We start from the raw sequence: 21,010 nt of genomic DNA, 5'->3' as shown, positions 1-21,010 counted from the left end.
GTTAGGTCTTATTTTTAGAGATCAACTGCTGATATTTATAAAATGTCACCTTAAAAGATTTTAATTGGCCGGGCACGGTGGCTCACGCCTGTAATGTCAGCACTTTGGAAGGCTGAGGCAGGCGGATCACGAGGTCAGGAGATCGAGATCATCCTGGCTAACACAGTGAAACCCCGTCTCTACTAAAAATACAAAAAAAAAAAAAAAAAAAAATTAGCTGAGCGTGGTGACCGGCACCTGTAGTCCAGCTACTCCGGAGGCTGAGGCAGGAGAATGGCCTGAACCCAGGAGGCGGAGCTTGCAGTGAGTAGAGATCGTGCCACTGCACTCCAGCCTGGGCGACAAAGCGAGACTCATCTCAAAAAAAGAAAAAGAAAAAGAAAAAAAAAGATCTTAATTGTGCTGCTTATTAATACCAAATATTGCCTACTTTTTGTAACATATTTAAAAATAAAGTAGAAATTCAGCTTCTTAATACAAATGTATGTTGTTTAATGAAGCAAAAGTGAAGAGACAGAATTGTTAATTTATGTTCTAGAGTGCCTCCACATTCAAATGGGTAGTTGATCATTGGAAGGTGGAGGGCATATTAAATAAAAGGCATTTCCATCTGCCTATAGTTGCCAGTTATCTCAGGAAGTTAGTGCATTGTTTTAATGAGGTTACAGTTTCTGGCTAGATTTCCCTAGTGAGGTTTGTGCTATTTGTGCCACAGAGTGCATTTGCCAGTCATTTTACCACTGTGCCTCAATTTTGGGTAGAGAGCAAGAATAAATCATTTAATTTATTCTTAAAATCTGGGGAAAATAATTTAAAATTTGTTTCTACTGATAATGGGCTGGTGGTCAGTAGTCCATAAACAGATACACATTTATTGTATCTAACTGCTTCTGCACTTTTTTTTTTTTTTTTTTTTAGGCGGAATTTTGCTCTTGTTGCTCAGGCTGGAGTGCAATGGCACGATCTTGGCTCACTGCAACTTCTGCCTCCCAGGTTCAAGCGATTCTCCTGCCTCAGCCTCCAGAGTGGCTGGGATTACAGGCATGCGGCCACCACGCCCGGCTAATTTTGTATTTTTAGTAGAGACGGGGTTACTCCATGTTAGTCAGGCTGGTCTCAAACTCCCGAGCTCAGGTGATCCACCTGCCTCGGCCTCCCAAAGTGCTGTGATTACAGGTGTAAGCCACCGTGCCCAGCACATTTCTATTTAGTTCAATATTTACCTCAAACTCTATATCAAATGTAAACTCATCATCTTTACCCTGTGTCTGCTTCTTCTTTGCTTCAAATATAGCTAAAACTGCTAGCCAAAATATGAAACTGCAATTTTTGTAGTCATCCTGAGTTTCTCTCCCACATCTTCATCACTTAACGTCATCCAGTGCTGTGAATTCTCTTTCATAAAAAAGAAAAATCCACGCTTGGATAAGCCACCCTTTTTATTCAGACTCCTTTTCTCTTTTGTCATCCGTGTTGCAACAATTCTCCTACCTTAGTATATGCCCTCTTTTTTCCATGTTCATCTGTCTAATCATTTCTTTGATTATCTTCCTGAAAGACATGCTGTCTTGTCATTCTCTTCAGAGTTCCCTTTCTCAAAGGCCTGAAACAATACAGTGGAACTGCTTATTGACCATAAATGCCAGGCTAGATGGGACTGAGCATTGACCAGGGTGTCCACAAAATGACTTTGCTTCAGGCACCAAAAAGTTACCAGGATAAGGATACCTAAGTTATAGTACCAGACATCTGGGCCAATGCAAATGCCTAATAATGAGGTAACTGGAAACTTTATTGGATAAAGGGAGTTTGAAGAAGGACAACAAACAATTTTGGACCTAAACCAGGGTTCCGGGAGTTAATTAAGTGGGTGCTGACCAAGTGGTATTGGTCAGTTAGTTTAAGGGCAGCCTCAGCTCAAAATCTCCCTTCCTTAAAAAATTTCTCATGCTTTCCTATTGCCTAAGCAATGAAATATAAATTTCTTACTTAATTTACAACTTTTATAATAATGATGGCTAACTAATGTTCCAAGCCCTTTATAAATATTGACTAATTTAGTTTTCACAGCAACTTTAAGAGGTAGGTTATGTTATAATCCTTATGTTTCACGATAAAAATGAAACACAGAAAGGTTAAATGACTAGACCAAAGTTACCCAGTTGTAAAGGACAAAGTGGGAATTTCTTTTTTTTTTAACTTTTAAATCATTTAAACTTTTATTTTTATTTATTTATTTTTATTATACTTTAAGTTATGGGGTGTATATGCAGAATGTGCAGGTTTGTTACATAGGTATACGTGTGTCATGGTGGTTTGCTGCACCCATCAACCCGTCATCTACATTAGGTATTTCTCCTAATGCTATTTCTCCCCTAGCCCCCCACCCACCGACAGGCCCCGGTGTGTGATGTTCCCCTCCCTGTGTCTATGTGTTCTCGTTGATCAGCTCTTACTTATGAGGGAGACCATGTGGTGTTTAGTTTTCTGTTCCTGTGTTAGTTTGCTGAGAATGATGGTTTCCAGTTTCATCCATGTCCCTGCAAAGGACATGAACTCATCCCTTTTTTTTTTCTCTTTATGAGATGGAGTCTCTGAGAGTTTTCTCAGCAATGTTGGTACATCTGTAAAATCAATTTATTGATGGAGGTATCAGCATTATCTCAATAATATAGTGGTTATATTTAAATTCAGGTATATTTTGGAAAAGTATGTATAACAAGCCATATGAATTTACGTTCTGAAATGAATCACTTTTAGATAATAAGGGGAGTAAGTGAAAAAATAAAGCTTAAAAATGTGTTGAAACAAATGCTCCAAATAAAGGAATATAAAATTATTTAAAATTAATCTTTAGTTCAAATTTTCAGTTTAAAAATTATCTCTAACATGATTATAATTACCACTATATTGTTGATAAATTCTATCCAATGACTGTGAATTATGAAAAACTCTTGAAGTAATGGATGTAAAACTAAAATTATTTTTAGTGTATAGTAATTTCAGAGCTAGAAATGATGTTTAAGCACCATGAATTACGAAAATATGGAAACCTAGTGGCAAATGGAAATAAAAAATTAGCATCTCTAAGAATGGCCACTTTACTCAGAGTTGGGAAAATGTTCCAACTAATTTCTTGAAGTTGGATTTTAGTTATCCATAGCCAATTCATTTTGTGAATTACTTTTAAACATTTAAAATTATAGAATTTGTTCCAGGTTCCCTAAGTTAGTATGTGATAAAAGGCAAGCTGAAGTTGTTTATGAACTACAGTGATTATAGCGTGGAGGCAAACAAGTCTACTTTCAAATGCTGATTACTACAGTTTGACTTTGTCTCCGCTCTGCTCCATTCCATTGACACTGAGCTATTTTAACATTTATTCATCTCCATACCGAATAATACTTGTTTAGGTGTTTCTCTGTCTCTCACACACACACACACACACACACACTATACTATTCAACAAACATCAATAACTTTTTTGCAAACTTACTCTCTTATATGTCTTAGTTAGCTTCACTGTTTAGCTTTGTGCTTCCAAAGGTGAAACCTCCTGCACAGCATTTAGAATATGGCTTTCTTTGTTCTTTTTTTTATTTTTATGTTCATTTTTTTTTTTGACGGAATCTCACTCTGTCCCCCAGGCTGGAGTGTAGTGGCGCGATCTCTGCTCAGTCCCCCAGGCTGGAGTGTAGTGGCGCGATCTCTGCTCATTGCAAGCTCTGCCTCCCAGGTTCACGCCATTCGCCTGCCTCAGCCTCCGGAGTAGATGGGAATACAAGCGCCCACCACCACGCCTGGCTATTTTTTTCTATTTTTTAGTAGAGACGGAGTTTCATCGTGTTAGCCAGGATGGTCTCGATCTCCTGACCTCGTAATCCTCCCGCCTCGGCCTCCCAAAGTGCTGGGATTACAGGCGTGAGCTACCGCGACCGACCTTTCTTTGTTCTTTGTTCTTAAAAGGTGTTGAGGGCCAGGTGCACTGGCTCAGGCCTGTATTCCCAGCACTTTGGGAGGCTGAGGTGGGCAGGTCACCTGAGGTCAGGAGTTAGAGACCAGCCTGGCCAACATGGTAAAACCCTATCTCTACTAAAAATACAAAAATTAGCATGGTATGGTGGCGGGTGCCTGTAATTCCAGCTACTCGGGAGGCTGAGGCAGAATCGCTTGAACCTAGTAGGGGAAGGTTGCAGTGAGCCGAGATCCCGCCATTGCACTCCAGCCTGGGTGACAGAGCAATACTCTTAAAAAAAAAAAAGAAAAAAAAAAAGGTGTTCAATTAATATTTGATTGAACACCCAAATATAGGGACACCCAAATTTAGCTTCTTAACACAGGCACACACAGTTTAATGTCATGGTTTCAGAATTTATGTGGTGGAATGATCCCTGTAGATAAATTGCTATATAGACCACATTTTTTTATATTAAATGTGAGAACATGTATGTGTCATGGTAACTAGTTATGGAAGCCTAAAACTTGTTCTTCTACTCTTTATTCTAAGCTTAACTACATGTTTTGGAATTTGAATTATTGCATCAATTGACAACATGTTATATATCTCTTAAGGCTTGGGGATATTCATTACATTCTTTCATTTTTGTTTTAGAGAAATATTATTATGAAACGTATAAAACTATTGATACAGGAGAGAGGAAGCTTTTAAAATTTTTAGGCCATCACTGTTCCTAATTGATAAACCGTTCTGCATGGCTACTGATACTTTCTTCACTACTGAATGCATGTTGCAGAGCAGCTGAATATTTTTATTTTGTTTTGTTTTCTCTCTTTTAGAAAAGATTTGAATTGCACTATTCTGCTGTGCATTCAATCTACAGCATTATATTTCTTTAGTGGATATTGGAAGGAGTCTCCCAATATGTATAAAGCCTTCCTGTGATTGATTGAGGGGATTGTAATGGAAGACGTTTACTGTGTTCTTGTAAAAACAGTTGTGTGACATGTAGTTGAAAGAACTTAGTAAAGCCAATATATTTTATGAAATGTGTGGCCATTAATATTTCAGCAAAAATATGTTGTATGTTACACAGACAAATACTATATTGATCCATTTGGATTTCCAGTGTCAGCAATACCAGTTTTAGAAAGAGATCTGCAGATTGGCATTGGAATCTTTCTGTTCAGAAAAGAACATAAAATAGTATTACAAATATTCCTGGATATAGATAAGTAGAAATTGTGGGTTAATATAAGTTGCCCGTAGTTTATAAAGCTTAGTTGAACTCTATTAGCTCTATGCATATCATGTGTTCAATTGAACAAGAATCACACTTTAGACAGAACTTTTCTCATTGTTAGCTAAAAAGCACATCCAGAATGTTTTGATCTCTTAAATTATTTTTTCTGTCCCACTTTTAATATACCTTTTTATCAAAGTAAAACTCATTCAAATGAACGGCACAAATTATATAGCACAATGAATTAGAAGTAAACACAGCCATGTAACCACCATCTAGATCAAGAAAGGGAACATTCCTAGAAATTCAGGAATTTTTATTGTGTTCCTTCCCTCCTCCTAAATTGAACTACCATTCTGATTTCTAACACTATAGAATAGTTTTGCCCATTTTTAAGCCTTATATACATAGAATCATATAGTTTATACTTAATTATGTTGTTTATTTCAGTGAGCTCTATCCATGCCTGTGGCAAGAGGTTGTTCATGTCCGTTGCTGCATGGTTCTCTGTTTTATGAGTATGCCCCAATGTACTTATCCATTCTACTTTGGACAGATTTTTGGCTTGTTCCCAGTTACTAAATATTATTATCTGTTTAGAACATTCTTGTACATATCTTTTGGGTCTTAACATTCACATATTCCTAATATTTTATGTAGGAGTGAATTATCTGAGCCATAGGAGGAATGCATATTTTCATCTTCAGTAGATACTGTCAAATGGTTTTCCAGAATTTTCCATCTGCCACTTGTATTGCCGTACATCTTTGCCAATGCTTTTTATTGCCAGTTTTAAAAATATTTCCATTCTGATTAGTGGGTAAAGGTACCCTGTTTTTGTTTTTTAACTTGTCGATGATTACTATGGTTCAGAACCTTTAGGTAGGCTTAATGGCCATTTGGCTATTCTCTTTTAAGAAGTGTTGCCTATTTTCTTACTAATTCTCAGGAGTTATATCTTCAGGACAGGAATTCCTTGTTGCTTGCGTATCTTGCAATTATCTTCTCCCTTTATATAGTGTGGCATTCTACTCTTTGAATAGTGTATTTTGATGAACAGAAGTTCATAATTTTAATTTAATCTAACATAGCAATATGATCCTTTATAATCATAACATATACTTTATGATCTGTGCTTTCGTTCTTTTTAAGAAAGTCTTATTCTCTGAAGGCCATGATGGTATTTCCCAGTGTTACCTTTTAGAAGTTTTGTTGTTTCACCTTTCGTGTTTAGACCTATGGTTCCTCTAGGATTAATTTTTGTATATGGTTTGAGATGAAATTTACTTTGATGCCATATAGTGTCGAATTGACTCGGGAACATGTGTTGAAGTGATCGCCTTTCTCCGCTGCACAATTACATCACCTTTATCACAAATAACTGTATATGGGAGGACCTTGTTGAGGATTCTATTGTGTAATACCATGCTGTTTTAATAACTAGTGCTGGCGGCGTGAGCTTTGCAGTTTTTTTTTTTCTTCTTCTTCTTTAGATTTTCTAGGGCAGGGGCTGGCAAATATTTTTCTGTAAAGGGTCAAATGTAAATAGGAGCCAGGGCAAAGATTTTAGGCTAGGTGAGCCTTATGGTCTCTCTAGCTACTGTAGCATAAAAGCAGCCATTGACAGTATGTAAATGAATGATGATGGGGCTGTGCTTCAGTGAAACTTAACTTACGAAAACCAGCAGCAGGCCAGATTTGGCCTATGGGCCATAGTTCTCAAACCCTATTTCTAGGATATTCTTAGCTTTATACAGCTCAACAGAAATTTTAGAATCTGTTTGTCAATTTATACATACATTTATCTTCACTGTACTGACAGGGGCCTCTTGTATAGTGTTTAATAAAAGTGGTGACAGGATGCACTCTTGTTCTTGATTCCATGGGTAAAATTTTCATGTGTTTGCATTTATTCAGATGAGTATATGATTTTTATTTTGTCATTAAGGTGAAATACATGCTTGATTTTCATAAAACACGTTTCCATAATGTTTCCCACTGAATAATGATGTATGGTCTTTTAAGTATATTGCTTACTAGGCCTTACTACTATTTGTTACACTTTTGCCTGTTACAAATTATGTTGATCTATAAATTTACTTCTTTATCATAAACTTGTAGCTTTTGTTGTTAAGATTAGGCAAGCCTCATTACTTCTGCTTGAAAGCATTTCTGTTTTCTCTTTGAAGGAATATGAGTAAAATTGGTGTTGTATTTTAGTTAAATGTTTGAAAAAGTTTGCTGCTAAAACATTCCGAGTCTGGACATTTCATTATAGGAGGTTTTAATATCAGATTCAATATCTTCGTTACATACATGTCTACTTACAATTTCAGTTTCTCCTTCTGTCAGTTTTGTATGCCATGATTTTTCAGGAATTTATCCATTTAACCTGAATTTTCAATTTATTGGCATAACGCTGCTTGTAATACACACTTACGATATGTGTATTTTCTGTGGGATCTATAATGATGTCCCTTTTTTTACCTTCTTATATTGATAATTTGTGTTTCTTTTTTTTGGTTCTTCTTGGCAAAGGTTTATCAATTATTAGTCTTTGCAATAATCAAATTTTGCTTTAATGGTTATCTCTAATTAAAAAACTGTCACTGGTTACTGCAACTAATTTTTTTCTCATTTTTGGGTTTCATTTGATCTTTTATTTTTTTTTTTGAGACACAGTCTCATTCTTTCATCCAGGCTGGAGTGCAGTGGCGTGATTTCGACTCAGTGCAGCCTCCATCTCCTGGGTTCAAGTGATTCTCATTGGTCAGCCTCCCAAGTAGCTGGGACTGCAGGTGTGTGCCACCAGGACTGATTAATTTTTGTATTTTTAGTAGAGACAAGGTTTTTCCATTTAGGCTAGTCTTGAACTCCTGACCTGAAATGATCTGCCTGCCTTGGCCTCCCAAAGTGCTGGGATTACAGGCGTGAGCCATTGCACCCAGTCTTTCTCTTCCAAGTTCTTGAGAATAATAGGTTAACAGTTATTGTTAGTCATTTTTCTAATACATGCATTTTAGGCTAAAAATTCTCTTTTGAGAGGCTTTAATTATATCCCAGTTTATTATGTTATGCTTCTGTTACCTTCTAGATTCAAAGTTATTTTTTAAAATTTGAAAATATGTCAGACTTACAGAAAAGGTGCAAATAGAGTATAAAGTATGTTTTTTCCCTTTAAATTATTTGAAAATAAGTTGCTGACAATATGCCCCACAACATCTGAATGCTTTATTTACATAAAAGACATGTTCTTCCATAATCATAATATAATAACCAGAATCAGGGAATTAAACTGATATGTTTCTACCATCTAATCCTCAGGATTATATAGGAGAAATATATAATGATTATAATGTATATGATATATATAATGCTAACAAGCTAATTTGACCTGTAGTTACACAGTCAGAATCTTGTTGACTGTGTGCTTATGGTGCATTTCATTATATTTTTTCTGTTATTTGCATTACAATTTGGCAAATTGAATCTGAAGGTTGAACAGAGATTTAGTTTCTTTAACAGGTCTATTGGTGGTTGTATGAACTTTTCATTGGAAAGCAAATGATGTCTTGTTTTTACTCTTTTGTGATACTAGTACTCTTTGATGCTTAGTGCCTAGATCATTGGAGATTTTCATGTATCAGTTGGAATAATGTTATACTATACCAACATTAGCAGATTATATTGCCATTCATGCTTTATTTTTTCTTTTTCAGCCATAATTTAGTCTTAGTTCTGTAAGTAATGCTCACCACTACTCTATATGTCAATATTTCTCTAGTAATTATGGTTTTATAAAAATCAATCTTTAGTAAATTCCTTAGAAAAGTTCATAGGAACAATATTTCTGTAGTTCTTTCATGTTGATAACAATTTGTGTCCTTTGTATTGGAAGAACATGAAATCTTTTGATCACATTTTCTTTCCTTGCATATATTTAATATATTATTTCATTTTTATTCTGTCATAAAGCATTTCTGACAAAAAGTTTTATGAAAATATAATTTTATTTTAAGCCATGTACTCATTCTGCATGAATGGCTAGTGGATTATTTCTCTTTTTAAAATAATATTAAGTACTTTCACTAAACTGTGTCTTGGTATTAGTCATTCAAGATTGATATTCTGAGTAGATCATGTTTTCTTTTAATGTTTCAAATTGTTTTTATGCTTGAAAGTTTAATAAGTTGTTTTTAATATTCGTTCTGATTTGCTTTGCTTTGATTTTCTTTATTTTCATGTGATAAGAACACTTAATATATGCCCTTTAAAAATTTTAAGTATACAGTACAGTTTTATTAACTATTGACATAGAACTTGCTCATCTTGCATAACTAAAACTTTATACCCATTGAACAATAATAACTCCCCGTTTTTCTCTCCTCCACAGCCAATGGCAACCACCATTCTTTGCTGTTTCTATAAGTTTGACTATTTTAGATACCTCGTGTAAGGGGAATTACACAGTATTTGTCCTTCTGTGAGTTGTTTATTTCAGTTAATATAATGTCCTCCAGATTTATTCATATTGCTGCATATGGCAGGATTACCTTCTTTTGTAAGCCTGAATAATATGCCATTATATATATACCACGTGATTTTTTGTGATAAGAACACTTAATATCTACACTTTTAGCAAATTTTTAAGTATGGAATATGGTATAGTTAACCCTAGGTACCATGCTGTACAGTAGATCTTTGGGACTTACTCATTTTTCATAACTGAAACTTAATACCCTTTGACTAATTCTTCCCAGTTTCCCCTCCCTTCAGCCCCTGACAGATGTTCTTCTACTTTTTACTTCTATGAATTTGACTATTTTAAATTCATCATATAAGTGGTATTTTGTAGTATCTGTCCTTCTGTGTCTGGTTTATTTCACTTAGCATAATGTCTTCCAGATTCATCCATGTTGTTGCAAATGGCAGGATTTCCTTCCTTTTAAAGGCTGAATCATGTCCCATAGTATGTAGACTATTGTGAATAATGCTGTAATGAGCATAGGAGCGCAGATATCTCTTCAAAATTATTATTTGAGTTTTTTTGAATATACACTCAAAAGTGGGATTGCTGGACCACATGATAAATATATTTTTAGTTTTTGGAAATTTCATACTGTTCTCCACAGCGGCTGCACCATTTTACAATTCCACCAGTAGTGCACAAATGCTCTAATTTCTCCACATCCTCAACAACAATTCTTTTTTTTTTTTTTTTTATAAGCCATTCTAACAGGCATGAAACAGTATCTCAGGGAATTTTGAATTTACAATTCTCTAATGATTAGTGATGTTGAGCATCCTTTCATATACCTGTTGACCATTTGTGTATCTTCTTTGGAGAAATGTTTATTCAAGGGTTTTTTTTTTTTTTTTTTGCCTATTTTTAAATTGAGTTATTTGATTGTTTTGCTGCTGAGTTTCTGATTTCTTTTTATATTTTGGTTGTTAATCCCTCATCAGATGGTACACAAATACTTCCTCCTTCTGTGGGTTGCCATTTGACTCTGCTTTCCTTTGGTGTGGAAAAACTTTTTAATTTGAGTTACTCCCACCTGTCTAATTTTGCTTTTGCTGCTTATGCTTTTGGTGTTATAATCAAGAATTCATGGCCCAAGACCAATGTCATGAAACTTTTACCCTATGTTTTCTTCTAGGAGTTTTACAGTTCCACATCTTACATTATGTCTTTACTTCATTGAGTAGTCTTTTGTGTATGTGTATTTGCATATGAATATCAAATTTTTTCTACACCATCTGTTGAAGAAATTATCTTTTCCCCACTGACACCCTTGTTGAAGATCAGTTAAACATCTATGTGTGAATTTATTTATGAGTTTTCTCTTCTATTCCAATGATCCATGTGGCTGTTGTTATCAGTACTATATTATTTTAATGACTATAGCTTTTTAGTGTATTTTGAAATCAGGAAGTGTGATACCTCGAACTTTGTTCTTTTTCAATGTTGCTTTAGCTATTCAGGATCTTTTGTGGTTCCATATGAATTTTAAGATTTTTTTGTCTATTATTAAAAATGCCATTAGGATTTTGATAATTATTGCATTGAATCAAAGATCAAGATCACTTTGGGTAGTGTGATTATTTTGCTCTTCCAATCCATTAACATGAGAGGTTTTTCCATTTCTTTTTGTCTTTCTTATTTATTTCATTAATGCTTTGTGTTCAGTGTACACAGGTCTTTTACCTTCTTAGTTAAGTTTATCACCAAGTATTTTATTCTTTCTGATTCTGTTAGAAAGAAATTATTTCTTAAGTATCTTTTTGGATGGTTCATTGTTGGTGTATAAAAGCACTACTGATTTTTGTATATAGATTTCATATCTGCAACTTATGAATTTGTTTATTTCTAATAGTTTTTGTGAAGTCTTTGGGATTTTTTTTTTTTTTTTTTAACCTATAAGGTCATTTGCAAACGAAGATAATTTTACTTCCTCTGTTTTGATTTGGATACCTTTTATTTCTTTTTCATGTCTAAGTGCTCTGGCTAGGATTTTCACACTATGTTGATTAGAAGTGATGAGAATTGTCATCTTTACCTTTTTCCTGATTTTAGAGGAAAAGCTTTCAGTTTTTCACCACTGAGTATGATGTTGCTGTAGGCTTTATGTATATGGTTTTGTTATGTTCAGGTAAAGTATTTACTAAGTATTTTCATCAGGAAACGTTGTAGAATTTTGTCCAGTGCTTTTTCTGTGTCTATTGAGATGGTCATGGTATTTTATCTTTTAATCTGTTTTACTGTATATTGCATTAATTGATTTGCTTTATTTGAATCGTCCTTGTATCACAGGAAAAAAATCTCATTTTCTCATAGTATAACTGAGGTGGAAGTTGAGACTCGACTCCAGAGGTGGGGCTTAGACGCTAGACCAAATTGAGGACTAGCAAAAACAGGGCTGGTATAGAAGCAGCTTTCCATAAGATGTCTACCAATGTGCCATGTCAATTTGCCATTGCCGTGACAACACCTGGAATTAATTGCCCCTTTCCATGACAACAACCTGATGACCTAGAAGTTACCACTCTTTTTCTAGAAATTTCTGCATAAACTGCTCCTTAATTTGCATGTAGTTAAAATGTAGTAAATTTACATGTAGTTAAAATGTAGTAAAATAAATATGACTGCAGAAGCACCTTTGAGCTGCTACTTTGGCACACTGCCTATTGTGTAGCCCTGCTTGCAAAGAGCAGTAACTCTGCTACTGCTGTACACTGACACTTCAATAAAAGTTGCTGTTTAACACCACCAGCTTGCCCTTGCATTCTTTTCTAGGTGAAGTTAAGAACCTCCCAGGCTAAGCCCCAATTTTGGGGCTCTCCTGAACTCCATCATAACCATCTGTGTAAGGTAATTGGCTTTATATGGAGGAAAAACAAACTTCCTGTCTTTAGGACAAAAGGTCGTTTTGCAACTTGGAACAATGACTCTACCAAAATTGGGCTCCTGCTTTCCCACAGACACTGGGAGACAGAGGTGCAATTTATTTTGATGTTTACATTATATAAAGATGGCTCCTATGTTTTGAGAAAGACATTCCCGGGTTACAAAGCTGACCAGAGTTTTCAAAATGATTTATATACATTTCAGAGAGAGAAAGTACTTGTAATTACATGTTTTCCAAAGTAAATGCTCTGAATAAAAGGAGGGAGGGAAATATTTTCTATTATCAACAGGAAGAATTAAGCCTCTTATTTTCCTTTTTTAGATGGAGTCTCGCTCTTGTCTCCCAGGCTAGAGTGCAGTGCCACAATGTCAGCTCACTGCAACCTCTGTCTCCTGGGTTCAAGCAATTCTTGTGCCTCAGCCTCCTGAGTAGCTGGGATTACAGGTGCCTGCCACCATGCCTGGCTATTATTTTTTTGTATTTTTAGTAGAGATGGGGTTTCGCCATGTTGGCCAGGCTGGTCTCAAACTCCTGACCTTGTGATCCGTGTGCCCTGGCCTCCCAAAGTGCTGGGATTATAGACGTGAGCCACCACCTCTGGCTTAACCTTCTTATTTTTAATTTTTGGTTTGTGTTTGTCCTTACGTAAGAAATAATACAGAGAAATCCTATGTCCTGTTTCCTCACTTTGCCCAAGTGGTAATATCTTAAAAACTCTAGTACATTATCAAAACCAGAATATCGACATTGATAAAGTAAAGAAATAACTATAATGTAGTTCAGTGTTTTTAGTTGTACTTTGCAAGAAAAATAGAGAAATGACTCCATCTTTCTGGAAATGAAAGTCCCATCCTTACAATTTCTTTGATAGACAATCAATAAACAATGACTGAGATCTATGGTTTATTTATAGTCAATATATTTGTGTACTGCCAATTATATTACAAAATAAAATATGAATTATTTGAGTTGTAGCTATGATTTTAATTAGGTGTGTCTCTTTCTTTTATTATTGGCATGAATAATAAACACCTAATTTTAATTAGGTGTGTCTCTTTTCTATTATTGGCATGAATAATACTGATATGTTTTGTTGACATTTATGTATGTTAAATCAGTGTGTGACAGGGTTTTGCTACATGAATCAGTAACATTTGAAGGAAAAATATGAAGGTTGTCAATGTAGGTTGCCAGCCTTTTATTTTGAAAATTAAGGAAAAAGACAACAAGATTAAGGTAAACATCTACTCTATTTATCTAAAGAGCATTTATCTTTACCCAAAATATATCTAGGCTGTATATTGAAAAAAAAAAAAAAAAGAAATCCTGATACTCATAGTATAGTCCAGTTAGAAACCTTATGCAGTCACAATTTTCTTTAAATGTGATGCATCTAAAGTTTTAAATAAAGATAAATCACAACATAAGATTTTTGTGATAGTACATGTATATTGAAAAACCACAGCCTAAAATTTTATTCTATAGTTAATCATTGATATAGTAGCTGTCTTTTCCAAGTTTTAAATGTGGTGATCAGTTTCTTGCAAACAACATGAAGTACAGAACAATGTCCACCCTATTTGTATTTTTATTTTATGGGGATTATAAAAAATTCAATTTACATAGGCATTTTGAAAAATTTATAAGCACTACTGTCAAATTTATTTTATCAATTCAGAATATTATAGGAAAACTGAGAAAAATCTAAGCTGCCCTCTAGGCAACCCATGCCATTAGTTGTTGATACCAGGTGTCTAGCTAGTGAGGATTATAGACAAGGATGATCCTTTTAATATGCTGTTTAATTTAGTCTATTTGTATTTTGTTGAGGATTTTTACATCCATATTCACCAAGGATATTGGCCTATAATTTTCTTTTCCAGTTGTGCCCTTGTCTAGTTTTGGTATGATGATAATGCTGACTCCATGAGTCGGAAGGTATTTCTTTTTTTTTTTTTTAATATTTTGGGAAGAATTTAAGGAAGATTGATATTGATTCTTGTTTAAATGTTTGGTAGCATTCATCAGAGAAGCCATCAAGTCCCAGGCTTTTCCTTTTGATTACTGCTTTTGAGCTTGTTGATTACTGCTTCAATCTCTTATTCACTATTGGTCTGTTCAAGTTGCCTATCTTTTCATGATTCAGCTTTAGAAGGTTATATGTTTCTAAGAATTTTTCCATTTCTTCTGGGTTATTCAATTTGTTGGCTAAAGTTGTTCATAATAGTCCCTTATGATCATTTTTATTCCTGTACCATCACTTGTCACGTTTTCTCTTTCATTTATTATTTTATTTGTGACTTCTCTCTTTTTAAAATTAGTTTAGGTAAGGGCTTGCCAATTGTTTTGTTTGTTCTTTGGTCCCTTTTAATCTCTTTCAGTTGTTTCATTAAATTTTCAAGTTTTTGTTTTAACTGTTAATTGACAATAGTTGCATATTATATATTTATGGGATACAATGTGATATTTTAAATGTTTACATTATGGGAATAATTCAATCAGGTTGTTTAAGAAATCCAGTACCTCACCTACTTAGTATTCTTTTTGTGGTGAAAATATTTAAAATCTTCTCTTAGCAATTTTGAAATATACAGTGTGTTATTATTATAGTCACTTTTTTCTACAGTAGATCATTAAAACTTATTCCTCCTGCTTAACTGAAATTTTGTACACTTTGATCAACATCTTCCCTTTCCACATGCTGTGTTGTGCATGGATTTATTTCTGTACTCTGTATCGTGTTCCACTGGTCATTATATGTTGTTATGCCAATAACATGCTGTGTTGGTAACTATAGCATTGTAGTGGATTTTGAAGTCAGGTAGTGTGATGCGTTCAGCTTTGTTCTTTTTTTCTCAAGGTTACTTTGGCTATGTGGGATCTTTTGTGGTTCTGTATAAAACTTGGGATTGTATTTTCTATTTCTCTGAAAAATGACTTGGAATTTTGATAGAGATTGCATCACTTATGTAATATGGCCATTTTAACTATATTACATTTTCAGTCCATGAACATAGAATAGTTTTCCATTTACTTGTGTCATAATTATTTCTTTCATCAGTGTTTTGTTTTTATTATACAGGTTTTTCACCTTTTTGGTTAAATTTACTCTTCAGTATTTTGTGTTTTTTTTATTTAATGTTATTGTGAATGGGATTTTCTTAATTTACTTTTCAGATAATTTGTTGTTAGTGTAAAGATACACTACTGATTTTTCTGTGTTGAATTTGTATCCTGTAACTTTACTGACTTCATCAGTTGAAATAGTTTATTGGTGGAGTCTTTAGAACTTTCTCTATATAAGATCATGTCATTAGCAAATAGAAACAGTTTCACTTCTTTCTTTCCAATTTGCATACCTTTTATTTCTTTTTCTTGTCTAATTGCTCTGGCTAGAACTTGCAGTCCTAGGTGAGAGTGGGCATCTTTGTCTGGTTCCTGAATTAGAGGAAAAGCTTTCAATATGATGTTAGCTGTGGGCTTTTCATAAATGTCTTTTATTGTATAGAGGTTTATTCCTTTAAAACTTAACTTGTTTTGAACTTTTTATCTGGAAACGTTCTTGAATGTTGTTAAAAGCCTTTTCAGCTCCATTGAGTTGATCATATAGTTTTCGTAATTCGTTCTGTTAATGTACTGTATCATCTTTATGGAGTTGTGTATGTTGAACCATCCTTGCATCCCAGTGATAAATCCCACTTATGATAAATGATTCTTTTAATGTACTGTTGAATTCAGGCTGATAGTATTTTGTTAAAGATTTTTGCACCTGTGATCATCACAGACAGCTGCCTTTAGTTTTCTTTTCTTATAATGTTTTTGTCTGGCTTTGGTATCAGGGTGTATTAGTCAGGGTTCTCTAGAGGGACAGAACTGATAGGATAGATGTATGTATAAACGGGAGTTTATTAAGCAGTATTGACTCACACAATCACAAACCAGTGGTATAAGTCCAAGAGTCCAAAAGCTGAAGAAGTTGGAGTCTGATATTTGAGAGCAGGAATCATCTGGCACGAGAAAAAGATGAAGGCCGGAAGACTCAACAAGTCTGCTTTTCCATCTTTTCCTGCTTGCTTTATTTTAGTGTACTGGCAGCTGATTAGATGGTACCCACCCAGATTGAGAGTGGCCCTGCTTCTCCCAGTTCATTGACTCAACGTTAATCTCCTTTGGCAACACCCTCACAGACACACCTAGGAGCAATACTTTGCATCCTTCAATCCAACCAAATTGACACTCAGTATTAACCATCACACAGGGCAATGCTAGACTTGTAAAATGAGTTTGGAAGCATTCCCTTTTTTTCAGTTTTTGGAAGTATTTTAGAAGGATTGGTATTACAGATTGATTGTCCTTAATTTGAAAGCTCAAAATCCAAAATACTCCAAAATTTGAAACTTTTTGAGTGTTGGCATAATGCCACAAGTGGAAAATTTTACATGTGACCTCATCTGATGGGTCACAGTAAAATGCGATCAAAACTTTGTTTCATGAACAAAATTACTGAAGTTATTGTATATGATATATAAGACATACACTGAGCATAAATAAGACACACACTAAACCATAAAACAAAGGAGTTTCATGTTTAGACTTGGGTCCCATTCCCAAGATATCCTAAAATGTATATACAGTATTCCAAAATTTGAAAAATTCTGAAATCTGAAACACTTCTGTCCCAAGCATTTCAGATAAGGGATAATCAGCCCGTATTTTTTCTCTTAATATTTGGTAGAATTCTGTGTGAGTCATCTGGTCCTTGTTTTTCCTTTGATGGGATATTTCTTTTCTATTATTATTGATTTAGCCATTTTATTCATTATTTGCTTACTCAGGTGTTCTCTCTTTTTTTAATTCAGTCTTTTTGGGTTGTATGTTTCTGTGAATTTATCCATTTTACCTAGGTTATCCAATTTGTAGGTAACTTGTTTATAGTTGTCTTTCATGATCTTTTGTATCTCTGTGGTATCAGTTGTAATGTCTCCTCTTTCATTTCTGAATTTATGTATTTGTCTTCCCTTTTTTTTCTGTCTGACTAAAGGTTTGTCAGTTTTGTTTACCTTTTCAAAAAATCAATTCTTAGTTTTATTGTTATTTTCTATTATCTTTCTAGTTTCTATTTTATTTATTCTTCTCTGATCTTTATTATTTTCTTCCACAGACTTTGAGCTTAGTTTTTTCTTTGTTTTCTAGTTCTGTGAGGTATAATGTTGTTTATTTGAGATCTTGGTCTGCTATAGGCTGCTATGATCTGTTACATAGAGCTGGAACAGAAGTTCTAATTTCTGATGACAATTGCTGCATGTGGTATATGAAAAATTAGAGATAATGCAAAGGTTTGAATGATTTTATATTTTTCTAGAGGAGGTTTACTTTTACTTTTAGATACAGAAAGGCTAGTAAAAGTTCACCTTAATTCCTTAAACGTTTGAATGATGCTAATCTGGCTTTCATTGCTCCTGAGGGTTGTTCTTCTGATTTATCCTTCTCGATTGTAGCCCTTTGGAATCCCAGCCTAAAGATTTGTTGACTTATTTTTTTTTGGTAATTTTTCTCTCTCACTTTTTAAAGGTTTAGACATATTATAAATGGAAAGAAATATAGACCAAACATGCATATACACTGCTAAAATCTCTGACTGACTAGTTTGGCTTTTTTTTTTTTTTTCCCCAAAAACAGCCTTTTAGGGCTTCTCTCCTGGTCTCTCTTTTGTCCATGTTTTTTTGTTCCATAAATTATAACCTTTTGTTAGGTCTCTGGTGCTTCCAAAATGATTTTTTAAAATATTTCGTCTACCTTTTCTAGTTGCTCTCAGGGGAAGAGTTGGTGTGAAACAACATAATTTGTCACTGGCAGAGTAAAAGTTTGCTGTGATCACTCGTGAATGAAAATAATTCTCAGGCTTAGTTTTGCAATGTTTCTATTTTCCTGCAAAATTCATAGTACAAAATTAAATTAAATAAATAAAATTCACAAAAATAAACATTGAGAATTTAAAAATATCAGTGCTCAAACCGTGCCTAGATATCATATTTTATGCAATACTTCCAGGAAAAGGAGAAAGTGTTGTAAAAGTTTTACAAAGGGAATAATGAAATTTAAGAATTTTTAAAAATCTAAGAATTATTGCCCTGGAAGAGTTTTAAAGATAATCGATCAAAAGTTTGTTTTGAGTTTATGAAATTCATTGTTGTTTATTTTGTAATGAATGCTAGTCCACAACATTTATAGAGCATCTGTGTGAACTGTTTTGAGATATTCAAATACTTCAGGTTTGGTGTCAATACATTATATTTTTTCAGGTTTATTTTCAATTGGATTTATATAACCATTTAAATTAAAATAATCTAACTTAACATAGTCTGCCCAGTTCATTTAAAGATGTTTTGTCTCACATAAATGAACATCTAACTGATATGTTATAAAGTTAATTCATATTTCCCAGTAAGGATCTCTTGGATAAACTGAATCAGGTTTTTTTTCATTCAGAGGGTGAAACATGTTACTAATCAAATAATTAATAGCAAGTAATGACATGTTAAAAGAAGTTTCATAAGATATTTTTATTTTAAAGTATATGATAAAACTTTAATAATTGTTTTAACTAAAGTTTTAAAACACTATAATATAATTTTAAATGCTGGTAGACTTTAGTTCTTTCTATGTTTTATGTGTGAAAATTACAGAGACATGATGTAGGTACTCATTTGTTGGTGGTTAAAGAGTTAGGTGACTTCCTAGAAACAAGATCCTAAAAATTGAATGACAGTCACTTATGTGAAATATTTTGTCATAACCAAGAACATTAGAAGGAAGTCATTTTACTTCTCTGTGTGTGTGTGTGTGTGTGTAGTGTGTACATGTATTTTTATATCTGTAGCTACATCTCATTGATCTGTAGTATTGTAAGATCTAGATAAAGCTTTCAGATATTCTACTTGTTATAATAAAGTGAGTTTTGTATTATTGGATTGTGAAAAAAATGTCTTGGATAATGAATTATATAACAGAAGTATATCTCTTTCTGCTAGAAGAAGAGGGCTATGGATTCTCTGGTGAGGTCAGTGTTTTATTTCCAAGAGGAAGAGTATGAGAATGTAAACCTTCTGTGTATAGCTGTGTGTGTTTGCATGTTTGGTATCCTTCATGCAGGTTGGATATTTATAGTCCTAAATTGCACTTTTAGATTCAATTTATCTTAATATTATGTCAGAATATTCTGCCTGCTGTACTCATCTATTTTACTCTTGTCTAATCTCTGGAAACTGTGGCCGTATATCATGGCTGCTAAGATTTAATTATAACATAATAATTGAATTAAAGATGTGCAGTTGTTCAGATGACCTTTTTTCTTCATCACTTTCACTTCAGTTGACAAGTGAATGTGAGACTGGATGGTTGTGCTGGGCCTTCATAATATATTAAAACTTTCTGAACATTTTAATCAAAACATAGTTCATCTGCTTGGTGCCATAAATAGATGAAGTTACTGAGTGTTCTTCCCAGTACTGCTTCTCTGAAGTAGTTTAATAATCAGTTGATTTAGAAATGAGGAGTATTTCTATTCTATCATTTTCTGCAAGATTTGTTCCTAAATTGGAAAAGTAGCTATTTATCCGATTAGCTCAAGCATAAAACAAAGGAAAACTTTGAAAGACTTGATTGTGAATTGTTTTTCATTTTTTGCTTGGAATTTTAAAGGGAACATTGTTTTATGGTTTTAACAAATTTAAGTTTACATACTTTTTTTCAAATAACTGAAAATTTTCATACTTGGGGAATAAAAGAATAGTTTCCTAACTATAAGATTATGAAAACATAATACAGTATCGTTATGTAAAAGTGCTTGGCTTCCACATATTTGTACATGTGCATTGTGCCTGTGCCAGAGGTTATTGTAATTAGATTCGTAAGTACTTTTGATAATCTAGTATTATTGATATTCAGAACAAGACTTTTTAGGACACAAGTTAAAATTCTTTAAAATGTAGCTGTTTCTGGGTGTATAACATCAATTAATATTATTAATAATTGTCTTTCCTTAAAATTTTACACCCCTTTAATAGGCATAGAATGATATGCCACTGCACATTTTCCAAAGAATTAACAATTATTTATTTAGTAGTATAAGACATTAGCTAAGATGTAAATTTTATTTCAAGTCAAAAAGATTAATCACTTGATTGATAGCTAATACATTCCAGCATCCAGGAAATAACCGACGTATTTCGCATGAGCTGAACTAGTCATAACATATGTGTAGATTTCTTATTATTTCCAGTTTTCGCTTTTTATAATACGGTGAACTAAAAAACAGGAAAGCTGCCTGAAAGTTTTTTGTTTCTGATTTTAAAAGTAAATTGTACTCATTGCGAGAAATTGGGAAAACCCAGAAATGCA

The 21,010-nt window shown here is 33.7% G+C and overlaps 1 protein-coding gene across 1 annotated transcript in view; it reads left to right on the top strand.

Annotated features, from left to right (window-relative positions):
• Window positions 1-21,010, top strand: part of CPNE8 (copine VIII) — a 261,472-nt gene that overhangs the window by 31,567 nt on the left and 208,895 nt on the right. The gene's annotated exons all lie outside the window — the stretch shown is intronic.

This window comes from Colobus angolensis, unplaced genomic scaffold, assembly GCF_000951035.1.
Source record: "Colobus angolensis palliatus isolate OR3802 unplaced genomic scaffold, Cang.pa_1.0 Scaffold496, whole genome shotgun sequence".
NCBI lineage: Eukaryota > Metazoa > Chordata > Mammalia > Primates > Cercopithecidae > Colobus > Colobus angolensis.
This window is presented reverse-complemented; position numbering and strand designations above follow the sequence as displayed.